The following is a 12,230-nucleotide window of genomic DNA, read 5'->3' as shown; positions in this document are numbered from 1 at the left end:
CCACTACAGTATAAAGTAACTCGATTCTGTAGGAAAGAGACAAGAGGAGGTGGGTTACTAATTGCCTCCATCCATAATTTAATCACCACCATCTTGGAAAATCTCGTCTTTAATCACACAGAAATTAGCATCTTTAAGATCAAGGGATCCTCCAACAACGCCTGGAGAGGGCCTTTAATTTACTGACCCCCGGGTGCCAAAGGATGAGCTGCTTGAGATCATTGCGCCACATGTTCTAGCTTCAGATAATGTTCTCCTAATTGGAGATTTTAACTATTATGCAGAAATACAATCCAACTCTGACACTATCAAACTGATCTCTAACATGAACCCCCCCTGGCTTGCCCAGCTGGTTGTAGGTACCACACACCTTGTCGGCCAAACTTTAGACCTTCTCTTTTCCAATTCGCCTGATTTAACAGTGGAGCCTTCAATTCCATTATTATGGACAGATCATTACTTACTTAAATTCACTATTCCCATAACTGCAGCCAAAGTGGTATTGGAAAATGAATTTATATTGCGTAAGCCATGGCGCAAAATCACTCTACCCCTTTTTCTTAAACACTTCCACCCTGACCTGGAAAGCCCAGAAGCCATTGTAAATGCAAAATTAAAACAAATACAGAAAGAATGAATAATCTACACCTGACCTTAATGGGCCGAATTAACGTTATCAAAATGGTAACATTCCCTAAAGTTTTGTATTTATTTAGATCCATACCCTTATTTTTTGATAACATATGGTTCAACAAGTTGGAAGCGATTCTGAATAAATTTATCTGGGTTAAAGGGAAAACAAGGAGAGCCTATAGACACTTAACTGTAGATAGGGAAAAAGGGGGTTGGGGGGCACCGGATTTCAGGCTTTATTATTGGGCAGCTGTATTACAGTATAGTAGGGTATTAATAGGTGGGGGAGGTTCAGAACACATAGCGGGAACTGACGTAGGATTAGCCAATGTTTATATGACACTATTGGGTGAGGAGGCTGAGAATGGGTTTTTAAATACAACTGACTTCACGTATTTTAAACACACAAGATTCAAGACCTTGGAAGAGGTATATAGGGTGTGGAAAGGAGTGGCTAAAAAATTTGGTTTAGGTAGATATAGCAACTATACAAGACTATATACAAACTGTTCATTGCCGAGGGAGATCTTTAAGGATGCCACTATGTATGATTGGTATAATAAGGGCATAGTGAAGATAGGGAATATACTGGATAGTCAGGGTAATATGTTACAGTTTGGGCTGCTCAAAACGAAATTTGGATTAGAGCATAATAGTTTTTATAAATATCTTCAAACCAGGAGCTTTCTAACACAAAAACAAGGTGGCACGGCAGGGATGGGACAATGCAAAATTATGGAATATATAGAAACAACCAGTAAATGTACGATAAGACAATTATATGCTGAACTGAAAGAAAACAAATCAGATGAAAGGGCGAAATATTCGCAGAAATGGATGGAAAAACTGGGGTCAGGCTCAGAAACTTTTCAGGAGTCATTGGATTTGGGTAGAAAAGTGTTATGTTCGGCAACCCTCCAATCACAGCATTTCAAAACAGTGTTCTCACTTTATCATACCCCGGCTAGAATCGCCCAGTGGGGTGGGACGACGGGAACAACATGCCCACGATGCAATGCGAACGGGGCAGATATTGTACACATGTTTTCGCAATGCCCACAATTGTTTACTTTGAAAATGGCCATTGAAGAATTTTTTGATAAAACACTTAGGATCAAGATTAAACTCGGAGATGAATTAATTATTTTAGGGGTGGTCGACACGGTAGAAGCTATGCCAGTAGAGTTTATTTTTGTTTCAATTGCAGTTTTTCGCATCTGCATAGCAAGGAATTGGCTGAACAAGGCTCCCCCACTATTCTCAGATTGAATTGCCAGCCTTCTCACTATATACAATCTAGAAAAAGCAATATACGAGAGGAAGGGCAGAAGGGCTAAGGCATTAGGCAATACAATATGTCAACCTATCACGAGGTGGAAAAACAGTTGGATAAACCTTGAATAGCACAAGAAAGTGTGATATATAATTATTGCAACTGTCTGTTTCCTTCCCTTTTTTTAGCTATTCTGAATGCTCTTTTGGGCTGGGTAGCATGTATTTTACATCAGAGTGTTGGATGAATATTTTTTTTTATGTTATAAAGCAATGAAATGTATATATAATCACCAGAGAAATTGGAATGTGCTGTAAACATACGTTGGAATGTTTGGAAAAATCTTTTGAAAATTTAATAAATATTTATAAAAAAAAAAAAAAAAGTAAATGCAGTGGCACAACACCTCGATAATGCCATCGAGACTGCACTGGACAAAATCGCCCCTTTGAGTAAAGTCAAGTTCAAGACCAGAACTTCCCCCTGGTTTACTGAGCAACTGAAAACTACAAAATCCACATGTAGAACTGCAGAGAAAAAGTGGCGCAAAAGTAAAGATCTGGCTGACCGTAAAGCATATAAAATAGTGCATTATGGCTCATGAATGAAATAAAAGCGGCAAAAATACATTTCTCATAGATCGGATAAATAAAGCAGAAAATTCCTCTAAAGAACTAAACCAAATTCTGAAGGAACTTCCCACCTCCAGCAATCAGTCAGTAATACCCATTTCTCAAGAATGGACTGACGCTCTTTCTAAATTCTTTGAGGAAAGAGTCATAGCTATTCATCATTCTTTTCCACTACAACATAATAGCATTTGTCCTGAAGTTCGGCCAAATCCGTTATCTGACCCCCATCCCCCATATACTGAATGATTTTGTAAAAGGTGACAGTAAGTCGATCTCTTCTGTCATGCTGAAAATAAAGTCTGGTTCCCCTACCAACCCTATTTCCACCAAACTTTTTTCTATTCTTGCCCCGGTATTAGTGGAGAGATTGACCAGTCTATTCAACAAATCACTTTAGGAGGCACATTTCCCCACAATATGGATAGCAGCCAGAGTTAGACCGATCTAAAAGAAACCTACGGCCAATCCCAACATCCTTTTAAATTACCGGCCCATCTCATTACTTCCCTATTTCGGGAAGATGCTCATATCTTTTGTCAATCAACAGCTTGTGGACCATCTTGAAAGCCATGGACTCCTAGATTCTTCACAGTCTGGTTTTAGGGCAGCGCACAGTACGAAGAGAGCGTTGGTGGAGGTCACTGATAACATTAGACTGGCTTTAGATAAACATAAATCAGTCATCCTCGTCCTACTCGATCTGTCTGCCGCCTTTGACACCATCTCCCAGAGCATTCTAATACAACGGCTTTGGGAGATTGGTGTCAGAGGAGATTCCCTAAAATGGTTCACTAGTTACTTATACGACCGTGTAACTGCTGTTCAGATTGGCAAAAACATTGCGTGTGAGAGACCTGTCAAGATGGGTGTGCCGCAGGGCTCTATCCTGAGTCCAACACTTTTTAATGTATATATGACACTGTTGGCTAGGGTGATCAGAGCCTACGGCTTTGATGTCCTTTCCTATGCTGACGATACCCAGATTCTGATCACACTGGGTCCAGACCCTATTGAAACCAAACAGCGTTTTAAAAATTGCATGACCCATGTTGAGAAGTGGATGAGTGTAAACCACCTCCAGCTAAATGGCAGCAAGTCAGAGATTATGCTCTTTGGCAAAGCTGCAGAACACTGGACACATGACTGGTGGCCACTCAATCTAGGCCTTTGCCCATCCCCCAAGGAAACAGTCCAGAATCTTGGTTTTTACATGGACAATCAACTATCCATGAAAAACGAAATCAATCACATCGTTGGTACCTGTTTTGGTGTAATGTGCAGTTTGAGGAAGGTTTTTAAGTGGATCCCTACCGAGGCACGGAAACCCCTAGTGCAGGGACTAATTATAAACAGAATTGACTACGGGAATGCCTTACTACTCTCAATAAATGAAAACCACCTGAATAGGCTCCAGGTTCTTCAGAACACTGCAGCTCGTTTAGTTCTCAACCTCCTGCGAAGATCCTCTTCTGCCCCCTGTCTAAAAATCCTTCACTGGCTTCCAGTGAAAAAGCAAATTCTCATTAAAACCCTATGCATGGTTCATAAGCATATGTATGGAAATGGTCCTAAGTACATGTCACAAAAGCTAAGCTGGTATCAGCCTTGTAGAAAACTTAGCTCTAGTAACAAGACATTGTTGACCCCTCTTAGAATCCATACTTCCAGGAATGGTGGTCGAGCTTTCTCCTTTCTTCCTCGCACCACATGGAATAAAATGCCCCTCCATCTTCGCATCATCCCTGAACACAGCTGCTTTCGTAAAAAGCTGAAGACTTGGCATTTTGGAAAGTAAAACATCATTGATCCTCTTGTCAGAGCCGTCTGCAAGTGACATAAGACTCTCCGGATGTGATATGTGCGCAATACAAATGTCCCAACTTAACTTGACTTGACTAATAAAACTGGGATGAGTGGGAGTGTATACTTATTTTTTATTGTGATCTTGTTTAGGCTTCTATAGTCTATGCAGGTGCGGAGTTCGCCATTGGCGTTAGGCACAAAAAAAGTAGAGACGCCGCAGGTAACTTGGAAGGTTGAATAAAGCCGTTGACTAAGTATTTATCTAAGTAGTCTATCAAATGTTCATTTTCTTTTTCGGTTAGAGCATAGATTCGAAGATTGGGAATGACAGCTCCGGGAATGAGATCTATCTGGCAATCATCAATAGAGTATCTGCCTTTCGTTCATTAAAGACTTCCTGGTATTTTCTGTATTGAGTTGGCAGCTCTGTTTCTTTCTCCTCGGCTGTAGCTAAAGAGTGAGTTATTTTATGACCTTTTTCTTTTTCACTCAGTATACAATGTTGTTGACAAAAGGTGGATAAACCAACAATTTCCTTTTGAACCCAATCTATATGTGGGTTATGAGCCTGTAACCAAGGCATACCAAGAATAAAACCATATTGAGGGGCATCAATTAAATTAAAAGATATAATTTCCATGTGTCTTAAATTGGCTATCATGAATTCAAGTTGCATAGCTTGGGTTTGTTTTGTAATTGGGCCTGACGTTAAGACTGTTCCATCTACTGTTTGGGCTATTTCTGGTCTCGATTTGACTTTACAAGGCAAAGACAACTGCTGAGCTAACATGGAATCTATAAAATTTCCAGTTGCTCCTGAATCAAGGAGCACATTTATAGTATGTATTTCTTGTTTTGGCATCACTTCTAAGGTCATCTGTAGAGTGAAATGAGTAGTCTTTTCGTTCATGACTTTACTTGCTGAAGGTATTTGCCCTACACTCCAAAGGTCCCCCTATTTGTCTTTTGAGTTACTTAGTTTTCTGCCGGATTTGTTAAGGTATTTACAGTATTGTTCATTGGTGTAAAGGTTCTATTTTTTTGGCTTGGCGGAACAGTCTTTCACAAAGTGGCCCTTTTTTCCGCAGTACAAGCACAGGCCATTTATTCTACGTGCTTCTTTCTCTTCTTTTGTTAAAGAAGTTTTGGGTGTATTGATCCTATCTCCATGGGTTCACTCTGAGAGTCTGTGGATGGGACACTGCTACTGCTAATGACTGATTTGTTTCTGTCAAACCGAAAGGTATTCCGTTCCGTTCTACGTCCTTTTCGCTCAGTTAGTCTGTGATCTAGATGTAGGGTCAAATTTATAAGTTCTGTGCCTCTTTTGGGTTGTGGATCTATTTGTGCCAGAATGTCTTTTAGGCCATCTCTTAAACCATGATAATAGATCGCTGCTTTTTTCTCTTCTGGCCATTTAGCTTCTGATACCAAGAAATTAAAATGTGTAAGATATGTGACCAAATCACGATTGCCTTGACGTAATTCTAACAACTCTCTGCCTCCGGATAATGTTGCAGCCCTTCAATCAAATACATTTTCAAATTCTTTAACAAAGCCTTCCAATTATATAAGATGGGGTTATCTTCGCATACTAAGGGGACTGCCCAAGATGCAGCATCACCAATTAAATATGAAATGAGGAATGCAACTCTAGATTGAGCATCAGGAAGAGCCGTTGGTTTGCACGTAAAATGTAATTCAACTTGCGTTAGAAAAAATGAATTTTTGCAGGATTTACAGAGAATCGTCCTGGTACAGCCAATGGTACTGGGGAGGGAACAGTCCCAGAAATAGTTGTGGGGGTTGAACTTCCACTTGTAGTCCTAGAGAATGAGTCAAACTTGGAAATTTGTCTAGAGGGACATCAAATGAATTACGTTAAACCCTGTCTCTACTATCAACTTTGTGTTGTAAATGGGAGATACTCTCAGCTAATGCAGTGGTGATTCCTTTGGAGTCTGCTAACTCCTGTTGCATCCGCCCCAAAGCTTTCATAATATCATCGAACGTGGTCATTCTAAAATCAGACAAGCCGGGAGGAATATAGTGTTCGTGGGCTAACTATTCTGTCAAAGAAGTGGATCCCTCGGAGCTTGTGTGATGATAGAAGGGCCCACCTCCAGGCAGCTCTAACTCTGAGATGTCGGTATGACACAGAGTATTAGACCTTTATACAACAACTGAATGTCTTTTAGTTCCTTTCTTTAGCAAGAAAATGTTCCAAAAATTATCCGTTTAAGTCATTAAACAGAAAGGTTTTCTTTGAGCAGTTCTTGAATTAACTGTTCTTTTAGTCTCAACAAGATGCCAACGCTTGTTTTCAAAAATTAACTGAAGTGTTCGTGGCGCCACGGTTCTCTTACCCTGATTCAGAAGAAACATCTTGCTCTACTTGTTAAATCACCAAAGATGACTGCAGCCGTCGCGAGCAGAGTTCAGGTTGCAGAGCCGCTGCTGAACGGAGAGGCAGGAAGAAGACCGCAACCTCTGAATCGTCCTCCAGGTGAAACGGAGGAATAGTGAGCATTTGTGAATGGACGCGGTCCTCTTTTATAGAGGGGACCCGCCCTTGAATTTCGCCGTAGTTCTAGAATGCTCTTAGGAGCGTGATGATACAGGGGGCGTGGGCACAGAGTTACAGGTAGTAAAGAACTTGAGATTGCCGGTAACAATCAAAGATAGAAGTTATATATAGGCTGCATTTGAAGATACAAGGCTAAAAGTGCTTGCATGATGTATTCTAGAATAAAGGACATAAATCTATTTACATCCTCTTTAAAGGTTTAACACTTAACGCATGCAGAAACACAACCCATAATATACAATGATTTTTTGAGGCACAGTAAACCAGGTTCCAGAATGAAACATTACCAATATACTCCACAGGTTTCATCTTGAAACATCACCAATGTACTTTCAGATGACAGAACCACCAATAGCGTGCCATAGGAGTGCTTGTATGCATTTTATCACACAGTCTACCTGAACAGGTGACTGTGCCCCTAGAGCCACTGACCACAACCATTACAAAAACTTCCAAACTCACCCATTCACAACCCATTTCAATCATAAATCACCCATGGTACAACACTTCTATTAAAGACTCTTAAAACTTCCTTCAAAGCCAGTGCCAGCAGCCTGCTCCCAACTTCCACGCCCTTCCCAAACTGCAGAAACTGTCTGATCCCTCCTTTTTCTTTACTGGTCTTAAATCATCCCACGTGAATACCATCTGAGTTCAATCAAAGAAGAGTAGCAATGGCCCGTGACCTATTCTGAGTGAAACTAAAAATACAATAAAGCAATCTCTCGGTGCAATATTACCCCGCTTGTGAAAAAAATCAAACAGTGACCTACGTACTTTGTTCTCGACCCTCTCCATACCCGTCCTCATTCCAATCTCACCTTACCAAACAGCTAAATCATGCCATGTGTCTAAACAAATCAATACGACAAACTAAACTAATGTTAACCTGCAAAGTAAATGCAAACCCCAAACCCAACTGATATGGAAAACAACGAACAGATTTTCAATGTCTTATCAACTGAATATTGCTGTTAATACTGTTCATATGTCAGCACTTGAATTCCATTCCATATTTTGCGACAGCTCACGGTAACTGTTAGCACACAAAATAATTCTGAGTTATGAAATATTACGTACAAACAAAAGGAAAGGAGTGCATGCTCTCATTCAGTTTTCAACATTCTAAAAGAGGCATTTTCAGAATTGTAATCTAAAATCTAGTGTCACCATAAGTTAGGATTTTAAATTGTGATTCCAGAGACACCAACACGAAGGAGTACCTCTTCCCATTTGGAATTACACTTCTAAAATGTAATAAGGCAATTCTAATGTTATCCTAAAGGAGAAATAGGCCTAGCAGTAGTGAAAAATGAATTTAAGAGTTTTTCACTACAGCACATGTGAATGAATGAATGAATGAAATGACATTTGTAACGCGCAACTATGCCCGATGGGCGTCAAGGCGCCTAACTCAAATAACTAGCTGACAGCAGTCAGAGACAGGAGCTTACTGATATGCTTTAATGAAAACCCAAGTTTTCAACGCTTTCCTGAAGAGATCAAGTGAAGGCAGTGATTTGATCTCCAGGGGAAGTGTGTTCCATATCTGGGGTGCCAGAATGGAGAAGGCCTTGCTCCCCCAGCTAGCCTTCTTAGCGCGTGGGATTGCAAGTTGGTTTAGCTCTCCCGAGCGTAAGCATCTGTTGGGGACATACCTAGTGAGCAAGGATCCAAGGGCATCAGCCGGACCTGCCATCAGGGCACTATACGTGAGGCAGAGAAGTTTGAACATAACTCTGGAGGGAATAGGGAGCCAATGGAGATTCTTCCTAGCCAAGGTCATAGAGGACAGCCAAGGCAGGGCCAAAACAAAGCGCGCCGCCGCATTCTGTACAACCTGCAGGCGCTGCAGAAGGCCCTTGTTGGCCCCGGCGTAGAGTGAATTACAATAGTCGAGCCTTGAGCCAACAAGAGCGATCACAACCTGCTTACGTGCCTGTGGGGAAAGATAGTGGACGATTCTTTTCAGAGTCCTGATGACACCCCAGCAGGTGGCCACCGTCCTATTGACCTGGAGTTCCATGGAGAGCCGGGTGTCAAAGATGACGCCTAGGTTCCTGGCAGATTGTGTAGGAGTGGGGCAGATGCCTAAAGATGGGGGCCACCACTCACCTGACCACATGCCCTGGTCTTTGCCAAAGACCAGGACCTCTGTCTTGTCACCGTTCAACTTTAGGGAGTTGGAAATCATCCACTCTGCAACAAGTTGCATGCAGGACCTAAAGTTTGACGCGGTGACGTTCACAGAGTGGGTCAGGGACACCATAATCTGCGTGTCGTCGGCATACGACACTACCTCCATCCCCTGGGATCTTACTAGTCTTGCAAGGGGGGCCACGTAGATATTAAACAGGGTCGGACTCAATGCCGACCCCTGTGGCACCCCGCATTGCAAAGACTTAGCAGGGGAGAGGTACTCTCCTAGCATTACACCCTGCTCTCGTTGATGTAGGAAGGAGCTCAGGAGACTGAGGGCCGGTCCTGCTACCCCTGCCTCCCTTAACCTAGATGTTAAGGTGCAGGGAGACAGGGTATCAAATGCTGCTGTAAGGTCCAGCAGTAAAAGCACGGTAGTTTGACCCAGATCTACTTTCCTACGGATATTATCCGTGACTTTGGTCAAAGCAGACTCCGTGCTCTGTAGCTTTCTAAAGCCATGTTGGGACCCGTCCAAAAACCCTGAAGCCTCAAGGAAATTGGAAAGATGAGAATTCAAGTGGGCGTCCAGCATCTTAGCAGGGGCCGGCAGAAGGGATATCGGTCTGAAGTTCTTCAATATGCCGGGAACCAGGGTAGATTTTTTAAGAAGAGGCTTTACAATAGCTCTCTTCCATGCTACCGGGAAAATACCTTGTTCCATGGCTCCATTCATTATTTCCAACATCGGAGGAAGAATGATGTCCCTACAGTCCTTTAGTATTTTCAAAGGAACCGGGTCCAGAGGAGAAGCTGATTTCGTGTTATCTAGGAGGAGATTGAGTCCCTCCAGGGAGAGCGCAGGGAAATGGTTAAGGGCCTGAGGAGTTTCCGCATCCCAAGATTCCAGAAGTTTAACTCGAGAGGAGTCCTCCTCACTCAGAGAGTTCCTCTGTGATTGAAGAGCTAGATAGATATCATCTATTTTTTTATAGAAGAAGTCTGAGATGTTGTTACATAGCTCCTGTGAAACAACCACGGGATCGGGTACCTGGAGAGAGCATAGAGAGTCCACGATCTTAAAGAGCTCTTTAGAAGATGTAAGAGAACAGGTCAAGTTGGTAAAGTAATCCTGTTTTTCCTTAATCACTCTGCTTTTGTATTCTAGTAACAGGCCCTTGTAAACTTCTCGATCTTTAGGATCCCAGGATTTGCGCCATCCCCGTTCCTTCTTTCTGCATTTTTGTCTGAGAAGCCTCAATGCATCCGTAAACCAAGGAGCAGTTGGCTTCTGTCGCGCTACAAATTTAAGAGAGGAGGGGGCTAACTCATCTACGGCTTTGGTAATAGAATCAGTGAGTTCTTGTGCCGCCTCGTCCACCATCCGCTGGGATGTGATATTAGTGTTTTGGATAAAAGGAGCCAGAGCCTCATTTGTAAAATTCCTGAAGCTTCTTTTGAAACATTTCTTGTTAGTACCCAAATTACCCTCAAGACAAGGAATGTCTAAGGACAGTGGGACTGCTAGATGATCAGACCAGCTTATCGGTACCGGCATACCGACAGTTAATCTAGAGTCATTGGAAAATATCCCATCAAGGGTGTGACCAGCCTTGTGGGTCGGGTGGAGAACCCTTTGGACAAAGTCGCATGCCTCCAGGGAGTTAACTATGGAGGATGTGTCTTTCGAAGCCATATCCTCTAGGTGAAAATTAATATCACCCAGGATGGTGAAATTAGATCTACCGAAGTAAGGTTCCAAAATTCTAAAAAGCTCGGGACAGAAAATAGTTCTGGAGCCTGGAGGTCTGTATAAGAGAATTCCCGTGAAGGAACTCGGCGGGGCATTCATAATACAAAAATATAGGGCCTCAAATGGGTCCGTGGGAACCGATAAAGATTTTACAGTGCAAGAGAGTGTGGACTTAAAAAGGATAGCCAATCCACCACCTCTACAACGCACTCTATCCAACCTCTGAAATGCATATCCTTCTGGTATAGCCAAAAGAAGGTCATGACCGGAGGAGTCAGAGGCCCATGTCTCGGTAACAAAGACCCAGTCAGGTTGCCTCTTACTTATGAAGTCATGAAATTCTATACCATGTTTGATCAAAGACCGTGCATTGATCAGAAAGCCCTGTTTCGATTGATGTAAAACTTAAAAGAAAATGTTGAACCTTTAAAATACATTGCACCCTGCCTTTGGGACTGTCCAGGGTCTACCTTAAGTGTGACATATATGCACTAAAAAGGAAGGTTTGACATGGAAAAAGGTTTCTTTTGCCAGGTTGAAATGGCAATTTAAACTGCACATCCACAGGCTGCAATGGCAGGCATGAGATATATTTACAGTGCTACTCAAGTGGGTCACACAATCAGTGCTGCATTCCTACTAGTAGCAGTTAATTTACAAGCCCTGGTTACAGATAGTGCCAATTGGGTATAGCCAATCTAACATGTTTTAAGGAGAGAGCACATGCACTTTAGCACTGGTTAGAAGTAGTAAAGAGCAGAGTCCTACGGACAGCAAAAATGAAGTCAGCAAAAACAGGAGGTCTGAAGGCAAAAGGTTAAGGGGAACACCCCATCAAGGATGCCCAGTCTAGCACATACCCCCAGCTGAAAGTGGGATGAATTAACCAACCCCTTGAGAGTTCTCTACACTAAGGCAGAAGAACCTGGAGAAATTGGGATGGTCTGTTCCAGGATGATATTCCATCATAAAGCTCATTCCCTGTATGGAGATGGACCACCTCCACAATTTGGGATTTTCACCACTCATCTACATTAGTCATCTGAGTGGTCAGTGGTCTGTCTGAACCTGTAAGTGAGCTCCAAACAGGTATATTCTCAATTTCTTTATTGCCTAGACCGCTCCAAAGGCTTCCCCTTCTCTTACACTCCATCTCTGTTCCCTGGGAAGTAACCTCCTACTGATAAAGGCTACAGGTTGAGCCAGTCCCTCTACACTTAGCTGTGAGAGTATGGACCCTGTGCCATGCTCTGAGGTGACTGTCTGCACAGTTAATTTTGGGGAGAATTCAGGGGTCTTAAGCAGGGGTGCTGTGCACATGGCCTCCTTCAGGGTGTCAAAAGAGTTCTGGAACGCCTCTGATAAATCACCTGCGTTCACTGCTAATTAGAAGTGAGATCTGCCAAGTAG

Source organism: Lissotriton vulgaris, chromosome 6, assembly GCF_964263255.1.
Source record: "Lissotriton vulgaris chromosome 6, aLisVul1.2, whole genome shotgun sequence".
NCBI classification, from domain to species: domain Eukaryota; kingdom Metazoa; phylum Chordata; class Amphibia; order Caudata; family Salamandridae; genus Lissotriton; species Lissotriton vulgaris.
This window is presented reverse-complemented; position numbering follows the sequence as displayed.